The 17,176-nt window shown below is 49.7% G+C and overlaps 1 long non-coding RNA gene across 1 annotated transcript; it reads left to right on the forward strand.

Annotated features, from left to right (window-relative positions):
• The first annotated feature begins 14,365 nt into the window (after positions 1-14,365).
• On the forward strand, positions 14,366-16,830 carry LOC129214369 (uncharacterized). Its single transcript, XR_008579680.1, has 3 exons — positions 14,366-14,749; positions 15,663-15,852; positions 16,723-16,830. It is a non-coding gene; the product is annotated as an uncharacterized LOC129214369 (long non-coding RNA).
• The last annotated feature ends 346 nt before the right edge of the window (positions 16,831-17,176 follow it).

The following is a 17,176-nucleotide window of genomic DNA, read 5'->3' on the forward strand; positions in this document are numbered from 1 at the left end:
CACAGAAATTTTATGGCTCACAAAAGATTTGCCACCTGCCCATCACTATAGTTTCAGTTCCAGATTTGCTGATAAATGCTTTTAATAATTAACAGTTGCAGGGGCTCTGTACCTCTACCTGACAGATATCTCTCGTCTCTAAGAGTAGAAAAAAGGCCTGTTGTGACTGGAAGAGTCATGAGGGCTGTAAGGCACCCGCAGTGGTACAGTCCGGGTCCAAATGCAGACCTTCACCAGTGGGTGAAGCTGTTTGTAAGCAGAATTTTGTCCTGGGCCCAGTCTTGAGCTCGAGGTAGCTGGAGGAGCAGGGATGCTTGCAGAGTTCCCAGGGTAAAGGAGGTTTGGGGGCTGCATGGGGCTGGGCAAGTCGAAAGGACGAGCAGATTGGGCTGTGACTTTCCTTCTTCACCCGGCTCTCCAAGGTCTCATCCAGCCTCTGTGCTGGCTGCCAAAAGCTCATGCTGAGTGGCTATTTTGGGATAAAGCAACACCGAGCGTTACTTTAGAGATGTTTGGAGAGAGACATAATAAAAAAATCAACTAATAAGGTTTGACGTGCTGAAGATTAGAAGGAGCCGTTCCAAACATCTGCCCTGACCTCAGAGGTGGGAGGCTCAGTGGAGACGTGCGTGTCCCGGGGCTGGGATGCTCGCTGAGGTGGCTGGTGGACACGGCCCGCCGCTCGTGCTGCACAGCCGGCTCACCTCTTTGCAAAACCACCTCTGAACTGTGAGGGCAAACCAGCAGGATAACCTGGCACTGGCTGTTGACCTTAAAAAAAAAAACAAAACCAAACCAAAAACCAACTGAAAAAAAAGAAGAAAAAAGGCAGCGCTGAGCTGTTGTGCTCAGGGGCTGGGAGCAGCAGCAGGCAGCTGGGGGTGGTAACTTCAGCAGTTGTCCCCGTGTAAATCATCCCGTCCCTGGGTCAGAAGGCTCACGTGGTCCGTGCGGGGGGCGCGGGGGTCCCTGCCAAGGGCCGGGCGAGCTCCGCTGAAACAGCAGAGCCACCGCGCCGCCCTCACCGCTTGTTACGGGCACAACTGCGAATCGCTTCGGGCTTTCAGCTTCTGGTTTTGTTTTGATGATGGGCTGGTTGGGGTTTTTTTTTGTTTTTTTTTTTCCCTTTTTTGTCATAGGACCAGCCCAGAATAGAATCACGAGCTCAGTGTTTATTACTTTCCAAATCATCTATACGCTGTTTTTAGTGCTGACACTATGTATGAAAGGCTGTGTCACCGCTGTGCTCATGTTTCCATGTGACACTGAAGCTTACTGTTTTTTCCCATTTCATAACTAATAAGTGAAATGAGCTTGACAGCCTTGGTTTCAGCTTTAGCTCGTTGGTTCCCATGTCACAGATAGGCTCGGTTAGCAGCAAATTCTTGTCAGGAGAAGAGAATTACAGTTCAAGCTTGAAGTGTGCTAGCGTCCAGTGCAAAGTTTTAAATTCTTGACTAAAGTTAGATAAAGCTGGCTGAAAGTGTGATGTTTGAAACCCGCTATTTATCTTTTCCTTCTGACCAAAAATACCTAGAGTGGAAGTATGTGCCTTATTTGCATCTGAGCAGAGAACAGTTGAGCTCCTCTAAAGAAAAGAGTAAACATAGCATTTTAAATATTCTGTTTTTTTTTTTTTAAATCTGTGCAACTCTCCCTCTCCTTATCTGTATATATATTTTATATATATTAAAAAAGAAAAAAATATATGTATATATGCAGATATCTTTAAAGAAAACAGAACGATTGCTTCTCAAGGTGTAGGAAAGCTTACTTAACTAGTAATAAGAAAAAAATGCTAGCTCTCCCACAGTAGTCATTAATAGCTCCGAGTTCCAGCCTGAGTACAGATGGAGCTTTGATATTATCACGGTTTTGCAGAGAGAATGTGCTGTATATCCTGCTGCTAATCCTGCGGTGGAAATCGGCTCCTCTTCACACCTGGTGCCAAACACAACCGTTTGCCTGAACCCGACACGTCTGATTTCAGCTGCGGCGTGCACAGCCTCGTGGGCTGGATTTGGGCATAGCCCAGCTCGGTAAATCAACGCCGGGTGCTTTCTCTGGCTGGCGCTGTGTGCTGAGATCCTCCTGCCCCCTCGTGTAAAACAGCTCCTCCGAAGCTGCGGGTCCGGGCTGCCCTCCTGGGTCGCTTTCAGCTCAGCTATTTATTCAAGCTCTGTTTTTCTATGCTCGTTGGGGACTGCTCCTCCCCTCCAGGCACACAGAAAGAGGGTTTGTTTTTAGACAATGTTTTTAGTTATAGTTTCCAGCAGGATGAGCTATCTCACATCACAGCTTGGACGAGGGAGGAACAGCATGTGAAATACAGCAGCTTCTGGGGTCAAACGAGGAGCACGTGCCCGCGGAGCTGGGAGCCCCGGGCTCTCCGGCTGCAGCCCTGGGCTTCGTCAGGGCGATGCTGTTTCCTGAGCCGGGCAGGGAGCGCGAGCGCTGTGAAAACCCAAGTCGGACGTAGAGTCCCGATGGTTTTGGCCACTTTGCTAACTTTCTGCAAGCGGGTCTTGTTCTTTAAGAGTTTTCTAGGAGCTGAATGGAAGACTTTAGGGAGTTTCAGAGGGGCTTTTTTGGTAACAGTTTGCTAAATTTATGTTTTAGATCTGAAGGGACCCTTAGCCTGACCTCTGGTATATAACATAGAGTATTGAATTTCATGCACTTAACTCCCACAGTCTGTCCAAGAGCTGGCTGACCACAATGCTCTCCTAAGGAAAAAAACAAAAAAAAAACCAACCAAACTCTTAAATGCAGTCATTTCAGCATGGCAGAAATGTTTCTTATTCCTAATAACATGCCGATAGCTAGCAGTCATGCGGATTTTGAAGAAGGCTCTCGGACAAAGATCTGCTGACCGAGGCTCTCCCTGCCTTGCTCTTAACCCCATCATCCTCCCCAAATTGCACTCTGCCTGCTGCTCTCCCAGATAATATCGTTTCTCTCCCAGACTCAAAATAAATGACAAATAAATGATTTCATGTAACCTCCTGAGAGAGGGAGAACCAAGATAAGCGTGTTGCCATCAGGCACTGACCTGCCTTGGGTAATGGAAGATCGGGGGATTTGTGGGGGCAATGCAAAGATCTGGAAAGCTGCAGCATGGCTTTTCTGAAATGACACATCCAAAGATATCCTAGAGATTATCCTCCAAAAACTCAGTGGGCAAGGGCTTAATGACTCTTAATTAGTGATCAAATGTCTGCTTATTATCAATCACCTATCACCAGTTGAACTGCATTAATGAAAGTTTCTTGATAAAAGCTGTCTTATCATCCAGAATGGAGATACCCAGTCTAATGTGCTCCCGCAAGGCGCGAGGAAATGCTCCTTCCAGCCCCAAAAGAGACGATGTGTCACTTTCCTGAATTAGGCTGAGTCAAACGGGCGGTCAGGCTCTCCAGAAAGAAGCAATTCCTTTCACCTTTTGCCGCTAAAGGACTTCTTTATCCATGTGCCAGAAAGGATCCTGGCTGCCTTGGAAGAGTTTAGAGTCCGAGCAAACACATCTTGCTGGCCATTTGCAGGGGCTGAAGGCCCCCGCAGCAGCGCGGGCAGCGTCGCTGCACCCCGAGGGGACAGCACAGGGTGTTCACGGTACATCCATCTGCCATAACCACCTACCTCCTTGGAGAAAATGGGTTGAGAATGGTATCTAACATTGTTGATTATGATTTTTCCAGATTTATTACCTGGTTTTTTTGTTCACTGTTTGGCTGCCTGCTCCCCCTCCGTCTGCCAGCCCTGTAATCCACCTCCTCTTATCTCAGCACAGTTCGCTCCACCTCTTGCTCATTTTCATTTTATTGCCTAGCTAATCTCATCCTCCTGCTTTTCCTGACACTGCTCCCCCCTCCCCATCTGTGGAGATTAAATCACTGCTCCTTTTGTTTGGTGCCACTCAAAATTCCCTCGTTTCACTCAGGCTTTGGGATGCTTCCAGGCACTTTTGCTGTTGTTGCACACATCCGTTTTCCTGGCACAAAAAGACCCGTCAGCATCTGATGGAAGTGTTAGTGAGTCGTCGTTTCAATCAGTTTTCAGAGATGTCCTGAATCTGAAATGGAGCTGAGTTCAGCCTGAGACGTGCACAGTGCAGCAGAGGCAGCGATATGCGCCCGGTCACTGCAGGAACATCAGCTGGATGCTTAGGACAGCTCTGCAGAGCCTGGAACCTGAATATTAGTTGAGAAAAATCTAGCTCTAAGGCATGGGCTAGAAAATCTCCACGCTAGCAAAATGTGACGTTTTAGAAGTGGTTTCTCATCTTGTTAGGTGATGTATCAGTGTAGTCAACGCATCATCCCTATTCACAGCAAGCACCAGCATGCCAGGAGTCGTGGCCTCACAAGTCTCTCATTCTAGTTACTGTGAGAGCTGCTGAGGGTTTTAGGCTCAAAGTTGAAATCAGCCTCGCTGTTCAAGGATGCTAAGTGCATCCTGGTTTGGGGTCACAACTGCAGGGATGGGTAGGGACACCAGATTTCAAGACACATGTTTCTGAGACCCTCCCACCTTCCCACAACTGAGAGCGGTGCTGGAGACTCTGCTACCACTATTTCCTCCACCTGTGTGACTGTGCAAGTCCACTGACTTCAGTGCTGCTAATGTCAGCTCAGAACTGGAACCAGCAGAGCCTTTAACCACCTGGCAAACCCCGGACAATTTCAAAATGGCTTACAGCTGAGGGACCAAGGCCATTTACAGGACTCCTCGCAGCTGCCTGGCTGCTCTTCCCTGCTGTGAGCACCCACGCGTGTTTGCTGCCAGGAGCTGGATGAGAACAAGTCTGTGGTGGGTTGACCCTGGCTGGAGGCCACGTGCCCCCCAGAGCCGCTCCATCACTCCCCTCCTCAGCTGGACAGGGGAGAGAAGATACAATGGAAGGCTCATGGGTTGAGATAAGGACAGGGAGATCACTCAGCAATTACTGTCATGGGCAAAACAGGGTGTGGGGTCCTCCATGGGCTGCAGGGGATCTCTGCTCCTCATCCTCCTCCATGGGCTGCAGGGGGATCTCTGCTCCGGTGCCTGGAGCACGTCCTCCCCTCCTTCTGCACTGACCTTGGTGTCTGCAGAGCTGTTCCTCTCACATCTTCTCACTCCTCTCTCTGCCTGCAGTTGCTCTTGGTGGGTTTTTCTCCCCTTCCTAACTCTGTTATCCCAGAGGTGCTACCACCATCACTGATGGGCTCAGCCTTGGCCAGCGGTGGGTCCATCTTGGAGCCGGCTGGCATTGGCTCTATCGGACACAGGGGGAGCTTCTAGCAGCTTCTCAAAGAAGCCACCCCTGTAGCCCCCCCCGCTACCAAAACCTTGCCACGCAAACCCAATACAAAGTCCTGAAGTCTCGGCTCAAATAACCCCCGCTTTCAGCACACGGGAGATACTCTCCTAAGAGAGGCCCATTGCTGTGTGCCCCTAATTGTAGAGTTTAGGTATTCGTTTTTAATCTGTTCGGTTTTTATCTCTTGCCTTACTTCTCAACTTGCAATGCCAATGCATTTGCTATATCTCCCCTCGCTACTTTTATCTGCCAACATGTTTTAAATAAGTTTAAAGAGTACAAGAGCTAAAAAAAAAAAAAAAAAAAATCAGGCAGCTTAAGATAAAAGCCAGCAGCATGCTTTTAAAAATAGACCGGGCAGCCCTGCGAGAGGTGCCGAGTAAGTGGGTGCACGGGAGGGGAACGGAGCGGGCTGAAGGGACGCTGTTTAAACAGAAGGTAAATAAGTGGCAGGGGGAGCTGCAGTTCATTTTGTTCCCTTACGTGTTGCTCAGATAATGCAGCATATCTTCAGGCGGGCTGGTTCTAAAAATGGATGCAGCTCTTGGGTTTCACTGGGTGACACTCAGGCTGTGGTGCTCGTACAGAGTCTCCTGAGCAGCGTCCACGGGAGAGTGCGTGCCAGTGAAACGGCATTTAGCGTTTCAACACCGGCAGCAATACTGGGTACTCAGTGCTGGTACGTTACGAAGAAGACGCTTGCAGTGAAGAATGCGTGTCTTTGAATCACACAATGGTCCCTGATGCAGAAGGGGCTGCCTGTAAATCCCTGAGGTCAGGGAATGTTTTGTTAAAGTTCCCTTTCCTGCTGTGGTCGACCTGTGAAAACAGCAATCATCTGACAGTGACAAGGGCACTTAGTAAGTCAGGTTTGAAGTGTCCTGCCCAATGAGTAATTTCACAGAAGCAGAGTTTAGGATTGAAACTGGTTTATTATAACAAAACAATTGCCTTGAAAGCCTCCTTGGCATTTTAATGGTGTTTTTCTTTGCTCTAAATATACATGAGAAGTTGAGAGGATGTGTAAACCTGAGCAGGGGATAAAAGGGACCAAGAGAAAGACTCGAAGATCTCATCCAAACTCCACGCTGTTGCACAATCGTGTGAGCCACTGGCTTCCCTAGGACAGGGCATCACCCCAGGGAGCTGTGCCATTCCTCTCGCACTGCTCCAGGACGAGCGTTAGCGTCTTTACCTTTCTTCCTGCCCTCCTCTCTCCCGCCTAGTTGAGCTTAGCTCAGCTGTGAGAAGGATGAGGATTTGTTAACCTTCAGTGGCTGTGGCAACGATCAGCCAGGTCTTCTCTGCTCCCAAGGACACCGCGTTTGAATTGGGCACATGTTGCTCACTGGCATGAAACATTCTCCATTTCTTGGCTCAAAGAGTCTTCTCAGGCTGTCCCTGTTGTGTAAACAGCAAATTCAGGAGAGAAAGGGCAGCAGTGCTCCTTGGCCAAACCATGGTCAGCGGTTACGTTCTCACGGAGAAGGCGGCAGAGTGTTGCCTTCCTCCTGGGAACAGAGTGTTCCCCGTAAGGTTGGTGCCTCTTGGGGAAAGTGTTGCCTACAAAGTTATTAGCTGTAGAAAATGACCTACATCACTTGGGAGTAATGAATCATAATGAATTGTTATATCTGAGGAGTGACAAGCTAAATTCATGCATGTTTTGAACTTGTTTTGGTCAGAATGGAAAATAGTGCTATGCACTTTTCTGTTGTTCTGCTTTCATTTCTAGACGTCTAGATGGGAAGTAAATCAACATGGCCTGAGCGTGCAAGGTCCTGCAATGCTTGATTGCACAATGTTTAATCTCTCTCCTGATTCTTGAGCTGGTCTAGGAGCAGCAGCTCCTCTGGAATCCATACATTTGCCTCCATCTTCAACAAATGTGATTTTGACCCATTCCTGAGAAACCACAAAACTTCTCCTAAGCTAAAAGAGAAAAAGCGTTGTGTTGTGCTAATACTATGAGTGGTAGTGCTGCATGGCAGTTCTGACTGAGGTGTAGCACCCTCATCTAGGAAAGTACTGAAGAAGATTAAATGATAGATTCACCTCCCATACTAAGGTGAGTCAAGGGACCTATTGCTAGCAAGACTCATCAGATCCTTCAAGATCCTACAGTGCCTAGAACAATCTCCAGAGATTTTTTTATGGCATTAGACCTAGCAAAATAGCAAGCTAAGGGGTAGACAGACATTGTAACTCTTGAAATACCTGGGAAGTAAGCAAGCTACTCCTACAAGAATCATAATGTGCCCCTGGGTGAGCTGAAGCCTGACACAAGCTGTTGTGCTCCATTTGGGTTGTTTTGGTGTGGTACCAAGGTTCAGCTGGTTCAGGGTTGGAGGAGCTGTGAGCTCCCAACGGTAGGAGGATTTGAATTCACAGCCTTTCTTTTAAATAGATCAGTGGTTCCAGGAGAGTGAGTGGGACTGGGACTGTTGCAATGTTTAAGTTCTTTGCTGGATTGATGCCTCTGGAAGTGTTTGGAGAGATCTGACAAATCTTTCGGTCTCTTGGAGGTGCACATGGGTGTTAGCCTGGCCATGACTGCATGAGGCAGACTATTGTTCCTGTCACCGCTGGGAGAAGACATCTTTCTCATTCACAGACACGGAGCACTTTGGGGATCAAAGACAAAAGGTGCCAACTGACTTTTAATATTGCAACTAATTATTATGTCAAAACCTAATATAGGTTAGAACTAAATTAGTGCATTTCCCCAGATGTTTTCACAGTTGCCCTGGCTGCAGCACTATGGGTTATGTTCTGAGCTGTGAGGTACTCATACCGGTCTTTTTCATCTCTGCTGATGTGGTCGCTCCTAGCGTGATCAGGTGCCGACTCCCACTTACTAAGTGCGATAAAAGGCATCACTCTGACACAAAGTGGAAAATTCTCCTTGGGGTGCAGAGCTCCTACAGGAGCAGTCAGTGGGGGTGACTGCTTATAGACCTGGGCCCGTGCTTTGAGATGTGAATTCATATACAATATCTTCTGTGAAAGCAGCTATTCTTGCTCTTGCCAAACTGCTCCAAAGACCCATACAATGATGTTAATTGTAAGCCACAAGCTGGCTCTTATCTTTGAATTGTTTTTCTCTAACAATTTTAAGAAGAGCTCAGCATGTTCTCAGTAGGAGCTGATAGATGCTGAGCACTTCTGAAATCCTGCCAACTTCATTTACGTTCCTAAATGGGAACTGAGTGCTTTTGAACATACGATCCTAAGGGTGCATTTATAACACTGCAGCTCTGCCCATACCATTTCTTTCCTCTCTTACTGTCCCCAGAACGCTCCCAGCAGCGGCAGTATCTCTAGGAGCACCAGGCTAGTCAAGGCTTGAGTGATGTCTCAGTTACTACGTCAGCTCAAGCAACACTGAACAGAATTAAATGACAGCGGGTGCCTGTCCGCATCCTGTCTGCAGTAGGGTCCCCATCCTCGCTACCAGCAGTGCAGATACTATTGAGATGCCTGTAGTGGATTTTATATCTATGAATGCATGTATACGAAAACAAAAATATAGTGCAAACTCTGCCTTCTTTTTCGAGTATTTCATCCTGTGTTTCAGGCTATGTACGTTGTACTTGACAGTGCTCCGACTCTCAATTTCAGGATTCAAATTTTCTCCTGAGTAGGTTCTTGGGGCAGACAAAATGAATATTTTTTAGTGCTTGTGAGGCAGAGGAGGAGGGAAGACAGGCCTTTATCTGAAGCTTTTCCAACAGAGTTAGTGCATGGAAGGCATCTGTTTTGGTCCTGCGAGGCTGACATCCTCTCCCAGCAGACTTGGCAGTGAGTGGAAGAACCACATGTCAGAAAATCTGGGGGGCCCACGCGCTGTGGACAAAAGTATGGCAAAGAATTTAAACATTAGCGACGGGAGTGATGTTGGAGGGCTGGCGAAAAGCGATTAGCATAGCGCTCTGGAATGTGGCGTTTCAATAGCCGCTCCAGAAGGATCTGCAGCCCCATTGACTTCTGCAGCGTCAGGAAAGAGCCTTTACTCTCCGGATTTTGCCAATTTGAATGGGCAAACATGCAGGGCAGTATGTGCAGCCATCGCAGAGCTCCCTGCCCTGGCTGCTCGCAGCGCACTGTGCACCGTGCCCCACACGCCTGCTGACCGGGGGGTTCCCTGCGCTCCGGGGAAATCGGATGCCCCGATGACTCCGGTGGCTGACAAGGTCCTGGTGCGTTGCCAGAAATCCCCCTGACAATCTGCAGCGATGTCAGGCCATGGCCTTGCTGTTTGCTCACCCTGGGCCAGCGCACTGAAAGCCGCCTTTGGCTGTGATCCGGCTCTGAGAGCTGTGCATTTTGGGGGGGGGGGGGGGGTGTCGGTGCGGAATTTGGGTGTTTTGTTTCCACTGCTGCCTGGGTTTTGGTCTCTTTGGGAATGCACCCAGCAGGACTGAGCATGTGTCTGTGGTCACATTCATTTGTTTCATTTCCTTTCCCCCCCCCTTCTGATTTCTATGTAGATAAATCAAAGTGTGGGATCAATTAAAAAAAGAGCTGGGTAGAAGGCCTGGCTGATGTGAGCACATACATTTTTAGTTGAGGTGGGAAAAGAATGCGCTCATTCAAGGCCTCATGTAGGGCAGGGAATTCCCTAGCTTTTGTCTAAATATGGCATGCAAGAGCAGAGCACAGGCAATGCAATACTTCACTGAGTATTGTTTAAAAGGGTGCTTGGCACCAACCAGCAAGTAGGATTCTTGTAAAAACATGGCATGAGGAGTTGTTTGACAGATTCTGACATAGCAAAGGCTTTACAAGAGGCGGGGGAAAAAAATAAAAGAAGGAAAAGAGAGAAACTGCAGAGTACATGAAGCTGAAAGCATACTCTCTGCCTAGGAAGAATGTAGACTGAAAGGCACTTAGCACCGAGTCGTACCCTGCCTGCTATGTGGGTCTGATCCTATTAGTGATCGATGGCACCGAGTTAAAAATCTGCTCCTAAGTGATTGCCTGTTGTCAGTCATTCAGAAGTGATGAAGAAGTAGTGAGAGCTGGGGAAGAGACTGCCATGGCTTGAACCCACTGACCAGAGTCTCTATCACAGATTTTCCTGGTTGGATGGACCCATCCTCTGCTGTCCTGATGTTGCTGTGCCGTGTTTCACCCTGCAGGTAGTGGCGTTTCACTAGCAGATCTCTGGATGCAACACTCAGAACCAAGCAATCCCATGGTTTGGGTAGATGTCTCCCCTTTGGTAAAGCTTAGGCTGAGTTGTGGCTTTGAATACCAGTCGTAGCAGCAAGCAACGATTCATGCCTGGAAGAAAACCCATCTTCCGCTGCCTCTGCCGCTTCTGGAGACACTGCAAGTCCCTCGGAGCACAAAGACCTTTACGCATCTCAGCAATGGAGATTTTTGTCTCCAGAATTCCTTTTCTGCTCTGGAAATGTGGCCATTATGTGAGAGTGTTTTGAGGGAGGGAAAACTTATCTGGGATTCAGTCCAATTCTGGAGGTCTCGGACCACCTCTCACCTCACTCGGTGACTCTCTTACTGGCACCAGCTACTCAACAGGCTGTGAAGCTCGTGCAGAGGGGGTCTTGGCTGAGCCTTCCCTGTGTAAAGTGAAGCCCTTCCCTGAATTTGCCTCGAATGCAGCATCCATGGAGCACAGCTGGAGCTTCTTCACGTCAAAGATAAGACACTCTGGTTGATTGGATGGTGTCTTGCAATGTAAACCAGAATGGTAGAGGACACGAGTAGTCTGTAATTAGCACATAACCTCAGGCAGTTTTGTTGTTCCCGAAATGCAAGGACTAAATTGTGTTCTGCTGCAATAGCATTGGCTTAAGGTGAGTCCCTTAGCTGCTCTGTGTTGTGCTAGGGTTACTGAAAGCTGTTCCCTAGGACCCGCAAAGCTGTCTGGTACGGCATAGGAACCAGGAGCTCTCAGATCCACTCCTGCAGGCATCTTCCAGTGAAACCAAAGGGAAGCTCATCATATATTTTAATGTGTTGCCGATGAGCAAACAAAGCCACAAAGTCCAAGAGTTTCTGGGTCATCTCAGCAAAGCTCAGGAGAGAGCAAAGGCACAGGAGCACTCCTCCACCCTTTCTGAGCATTTCAGTTGATGTTGTTAATTGTAGTAGAGCGGCTGCAAATATTTCTGAAAGCAAATATTTGATGTCCCCATCCACTAGAAAATAAGTGGAAGAACCAACCGCCTGCCTGCTCGCCTGGTCATCTCAACAAAACCGAGCCAGGGCCAAGAATAAATAGCAACGACTGCTGAGCTTTTGTAGTCGGCTTCTCTGCGAACAAGAGCTGCGATGGGAGAGCAAACAACACCTGCCTGGGAGGAACTGAGCATGGGCTGGAAAGGGAGCGGAGGCTGGTGGGCAGAGGCTGTTTGTGCAGCCGTTGGTCTCCAGGGTGGAGCTGCTGGCAGAAGCAGGAGGAAGATGATATCTCCATCAGCCCATGCTAATGCCGTGCTAATGCCGGAGGCAGAACGGGCGAGCGCCCTGCTTCCCTGTGCCCTGGCTGGGGAGCGATGGGTAGCGGCTCCTCGGTGCCTGCCCGGAGGAAAGCGTCTGGAGCAGCACCGCACGCCCCCGAGCACGTCCTGCTCTTGGCTGGTGTGTGGCTCACACCGGAGGACAAATCGCAGGGTCGTCACAGGGGAGAAAAAAGATGGACAGTCCCTCATCTGGCAGAGGAGGCAGTTCATTCACCGCTGCACCTCTACCCAAGTATGAATTCTGCTGAGGAAACCAGTATCACTTTTGCCCTAACTGGGAAGCAGGGAGACGGCGTGTTCTTTACGTGCTCTGCCTGGGCATACGCATCGCCCAAATACCCAATGTCCAAGTGATCTGCGTTTGGGTGCTGGGTTTTTTTCTTAATTTTTTTTGGTTTTTAACCTTCTAAAAACAAATTTCCGATTCGTCGGATGGAAATGATCTCATTGCATTACAGATTCATTTTCCTGGGAAACTAAACTTCTGGTATAATCATGGGAAAGTCTCACCTTCCCTTTTTTATTTTCCTTTAACCAAGTTTCTATTGAAATTAGCTTGGCAGGCTAACAACTCAGAAACTAAGAGACAAAAGACAACCCTTTGTTACTATTAGTTTTTTTTAATCTCATTATTTGCTTACCAATCTCATGATTTTGGGGAGTTGGCAAGTGATTTTTTGAATATTTAATTACATATATCCAAATCTATAGAGAAGGCAGGCCCCCTCATAATACATTTTACCAACACAGTAGTCTGTCTGTCCCCCTGCCAACAAAAAAAAAAAAAAAAGCCCAATAATTAATTACTGCTCTATCTTTTGTAGTTTTCTTTGAGCTGCAACACTTTCTGTTCACTCCTACTCTTTTTCTACCTCTTACAAATTCTTTGCACAACTGGAAACCCGGCTCAGCAAATCCAATCCAATATCACTATAGTCAAGCGAGGAAGGACTTGGCTCCTCTTCAAAGGGAGCTTTTATCGAGTGTTTAGTGTGATGTGACAAAGCAGGGAAGTGTGCCATGGATGCAATGCTTCCAAATCCCCCCTTCTACCTTGATTAAACTTGAGAGCGATTACCCTTGCCAGGGTGATGAACCCTGCCAATCTGCATCTTGTTTACAGCTGTGTGGAGTTTTTAATGTGTTTTTTCTGTTTCTGGCTAGGAGAACACGTTTCCGCTTTCTGCCCTGCATAAAATCCCATTTAAAATATCAAGTTTCTAATATTTTGCCACTAGAGCCGTACAATCTAGAAAGGCGGGACAGCATCGCTCAGGTGTGCAAAGTTACACTTGGGTGTCCGCAGACCTGCAAGGTCACACTGTCAGTGCAGGAGAGCCTTGGATGAGGGCAGCAGAAACTAAAAGGATTCAGCCTGGGACTATTTTATCGTGGCGGGGCCAAGACTATGCTGTCTGGTGTGAGCGGGCTCTAGGCGCTGCTGTAAATTCCAGATGAAAATTTCACAGCATTTGCCATTTCATTTTGTGTGTTTCCCTCTCATTCCTAGATTCTGCTTTATTCCTAATTTTGATAAATTTAGATCATTGGATCAAAGTCTTATTTTTACAAAAAAAAAAAAAAAAGCAAGCACCACATTTTGGCAAAAAAAAAACTTGACAAAACATTTTTCTTTTACCAATTTCCCAGTTGTCTGTCTTTAAAAATGGCTGCATCTAACCAGTTTTACTTTAAAATATCCTCTTTTTTATCTCTCTTTTCTCTTTTATTTTTTTTTTTTCTTCACAAGAACCAGGCTGGTTTTCAGAGAAACTTTAACAGGAAAAATGCACATCAGCACCCTGTGAAATTTCCATGTTTGGCTTTGAATCTGTCAGGTTATGTGGAGGAAAAAAAACCACGTTGTGAATTTTTCAGTTCAGTGACTTTGTAGTTTGGTGTTCTTGCCTTGCAGTTGGTGCAGAACCCACTGGAGGACAGGAGCTTTTCTCCCTGCTCGTTCCTGCCTCTGCCCTGTGTTCCCTCCAGCTGGCCCCAGCCCATCGCTCTGTGCCCGGCCAGCCAGCTGCCTTCCTCCCCTTTTCTCTGGATAATCTTCTTCCCTCTCTTTGTTGACTGCAATGAGATGCACCACTCTATTTATTTGAGTTGCAGGGGAAAAAAAAAAAAAATCAAGATTATGATATGGCGCTGAACCTTTCTTTGCCAAGGACTCACTGGTTACCCCTGAAGCCATTCGTGGATGGTGGTGGGACACCAGGCTCAACCCATGGTTGACCTTGGCTCTGTGCTGTGACACCAAGCGAGGCACAGCACTGCGGCCGCATTTGCACCCAGGACCGGCACGGGGTCACGTACGGCACGGTCCTGGGTGCAAAGGCACCCTCTGCGCAGCGAGGAGGGCTTTCTGGTGGGTCCATGCTGAGGCAGCACCGGTCCAGCTCTTTGCTGCTTTGCCCATCTCGCGTGGGGAGAAAAACCTTTTGGCTCAGCCTGGGCGAGATCCACCTCTGAGCGCTTGGAAGGGGGAAGTGCCTAATTGCAGGTTGGTGCACGCTGCTGGGAAATAGCCTTGGACCTCGGCCAGCCCTGAGCAGGGAGGTGGCAGAGCTGCCTTTGATGCCTGGGCTCCTGTGGAGGGGCAGCTCCTGGAGAGGTGGCCCTGCAGGCAGAGACACGGCGAGCCTCTCCGACAAGCTGTTCCCATTCCTGCTCACCGCGGCTGCGGCAGCCCACCTGCTCTCCACTGTGCTGGAATATCAGCCGGCGCTGGCGCCTTGGCTCTGTTGTTTCAGGCCGCAATGGGTAATTTTTAATCCCTCTATTCAGAGTGTTTTGAGGAACAGGAGGAGAAACATACGGCATATGCTCACCTCGGCTCCCAGGAGGTGTGGGGGAGTGTGTCCCAGCAGCTGCCGGGGTAATCCTCGTCCTTCTGTCCATGACTGGATCCAAAAGGTGTGCTCAGAGTGCCTGGACATCGCCCCACAAGCAGGTGGGCTCCACTGACTGGGCAGGGCTGGGGGGCAAAGTCCCTTCCTCCCCTCTGCAGCCCAACGGGGTCATGGGCAATGGCATGTGCAGAGGGACCGGAGGAGGGACTCCATCCTCTCCTGGGTCTCCTTCAGGCAGTGCTGGAGGCACCTCAAAGGCACAGGTTATCCCACGGCAGTCACAGTGGGGCAGAGGCTTTTGGGGTACGGGTGCCTTAGGGATTTGGAAGTTGGTTGGATTAAGGACTCACATTTGACCAAAGAGGGTCGGTGGTGAGATCCAGGCTAGACACAGCTGCACCCTCAAAGCATGTGAGATATCTGCAGCAGTGGTAGGTGGGGGCAGGCTGCAGCGCTCAGCCACCGGTAACTTAACTCCTGGATCCTGTACCACCTGATGCCTGCCTTTGTCATCGAATCTCCAGCACATCATGTCTTGATGTACTGTCATTGCTCCTTGTCCCGGCCCTCATCCTGGCCCTACTGCAGTCAACAGGAATGGTGTCGGTGGCATCGGTGGAACCAGCATCTCCTCTTCTCCCTTTGCTTCTTCCCTCCTGCGTCCCCTCCTGCCTGCCCTGATCTCGCTCTGTCTTGCTGCATCGCCTGCTCCGGGCACCATCTGGTGAATTTTGGTCTGTCTCATCTCACCAACTGTCGTTTGTCCTGGCTGTGGTGTAAACGCGCTCACATTTTGCATCAAAGATCCCTAAACCATTCGCTTTATGGACCAGCCGGCCTGTCGGAGAGGAGCCAAGCAGTTGGCACTCAAAAAGCAATAAGCATTAATAAAAGCGTTACAGTGAGGTTAGTGCCTCATTAAAGTAATGCTAACGAACCGGCTGCCTTCCAGAAGTATGAAATTTTAACTAACACTTCCTCCTTCTAATTTTATGTATAATTAAATCTTCCTAGGGAGGCAATATTCAGTTCTCCAGGCTGCTGCAGCAGAAGCAAAGCCCAGTGCGGAGGAGTTGCTCCGGAGATGCACCGGTGCTCTTGGGAGCAGTCTCCAGCCCCATCCCGCAGCCTCATCGTACACGGCACAAAAATTTGGTGCGGCCACGCTGTGCGGTCATGGCAGCGTCCTGGAGCTCGCTGTACCGTAAGCGCTAGCACTCGGGGTGCACGCCAGCACTGGGGGATGCGGCGGTCCCCGCAGCCCTCCCTCCCCGCCTGTGCTGGGTCGGGGCTCTGCCTGCCCCCCACCCGCTGCAGGGTGGTTTAGCGTGGGCTGAAAGCAGGCTCAGGATCTGTGTTCCGTGCTCCGGCTCTGACCCATGCTCCCAGCCCTGGCCGCAGCCAGCACACCCGGGTTAGAGCGGCCAAAAGGACCGGGGCTGGCATGGGGCTGGCCCTGAGGTGCAGGTGCTGTTCATTGCGGCTCTTCTCCGCTTGCCAGAAGCAGGGTGCAGATGGGGGGCTGGCCCAAAGGCCGCCGTTAGCTTGGAGAGAGACTGAAGTGAAAGGCTACGCAGCTCGTGTTTGCTGCTAGCACCTTTGCCAGGCGTGTCCGGGAGGGAGAGGTCCCACGGCTTGTATGCAGGAGCTGCACTCCCTGCAGTCCACGGGTGCTCACTGCTCCAGAAGCAGCATCCCACCTTGGCCGGATGGAGATCACTGGGTTTGGGGGCTGGGGACTGATGCGTCTTGGCTGAGCATCTCTGACGGGAAGCAGCAGGGATTCGTACCGGAGGGGTTTTGCTCTGGGCCGTCCTTCAGGCTCCTCGAGCACCCTCGGGGCTGGCTCCCGGTGGTGCTCCTGGCTCCCCACGCAGCCCCTGGGCTCCGGCTCTGCACCCGCTGCGGCAGACACCCAACTGCCTGCCGAGCCCTGCAGCTCCATTGTAAAGCAAATTAATTCTCCCCCGCACTGAGGAATAGCTGTGCTCTCGAGAAGGTTTGGCAGCGGCAGTGAGGAAAGCAGCTGCTCCCAGACTCACAGCCCCTTTTTATTTCATTTGCCTGGTTTTAGCAGCATGTGATGGGCACGTGAGCGACGGCGCTGCCGGACGCGCAGCCTCCAGAGCATCTCGCTGTCTTCCCCGTTCATGTGTGAGCACACGTCTTCTCTCTGTGGATCCTCCTCCGCTCACCTCTGACAGGTTTTTATTCTCATGCTTTCTTTGAAGCAAACCCAGAGGTTTCATTGTCACAGGATGGTGTCTGATGGATGAATCCCTCTCTGTTGCCTTGCCTGATGGGGAGGGCACAGGGCAAACCCAGTATTTGTGTCTTTTTAATGATAAACGCCACTTTCTTGAACAGAAACAACCAATCCAAATGGATTCTGCTACGCTTCGCAGCCCCTTTGGATGGTCTGCCCAGGGCAGAGGGTGTTGTCGGAACGAACTTGGCGTTACGCTGCTGCCTTATGCTCGACTTGTTGCAGAGACTGACTCAGAGCTGGAGGCAGCTGCCCGCTTGTG

This window comes from Grus americana, chromosome 17 (assembly GCF_028858705.1).
Source record: "Grus americana isolate bGruAme1 chromosome 17, bGruAme1.mat, whole genome shotgun sequence".
In the NCBI taxonomy this organism is placed as follows: domain Eukaryota; kingdom Metazoa; phylum Chordata; class Aves; order Gruiformes; family Gruidae; genus Grus; species Grus americana.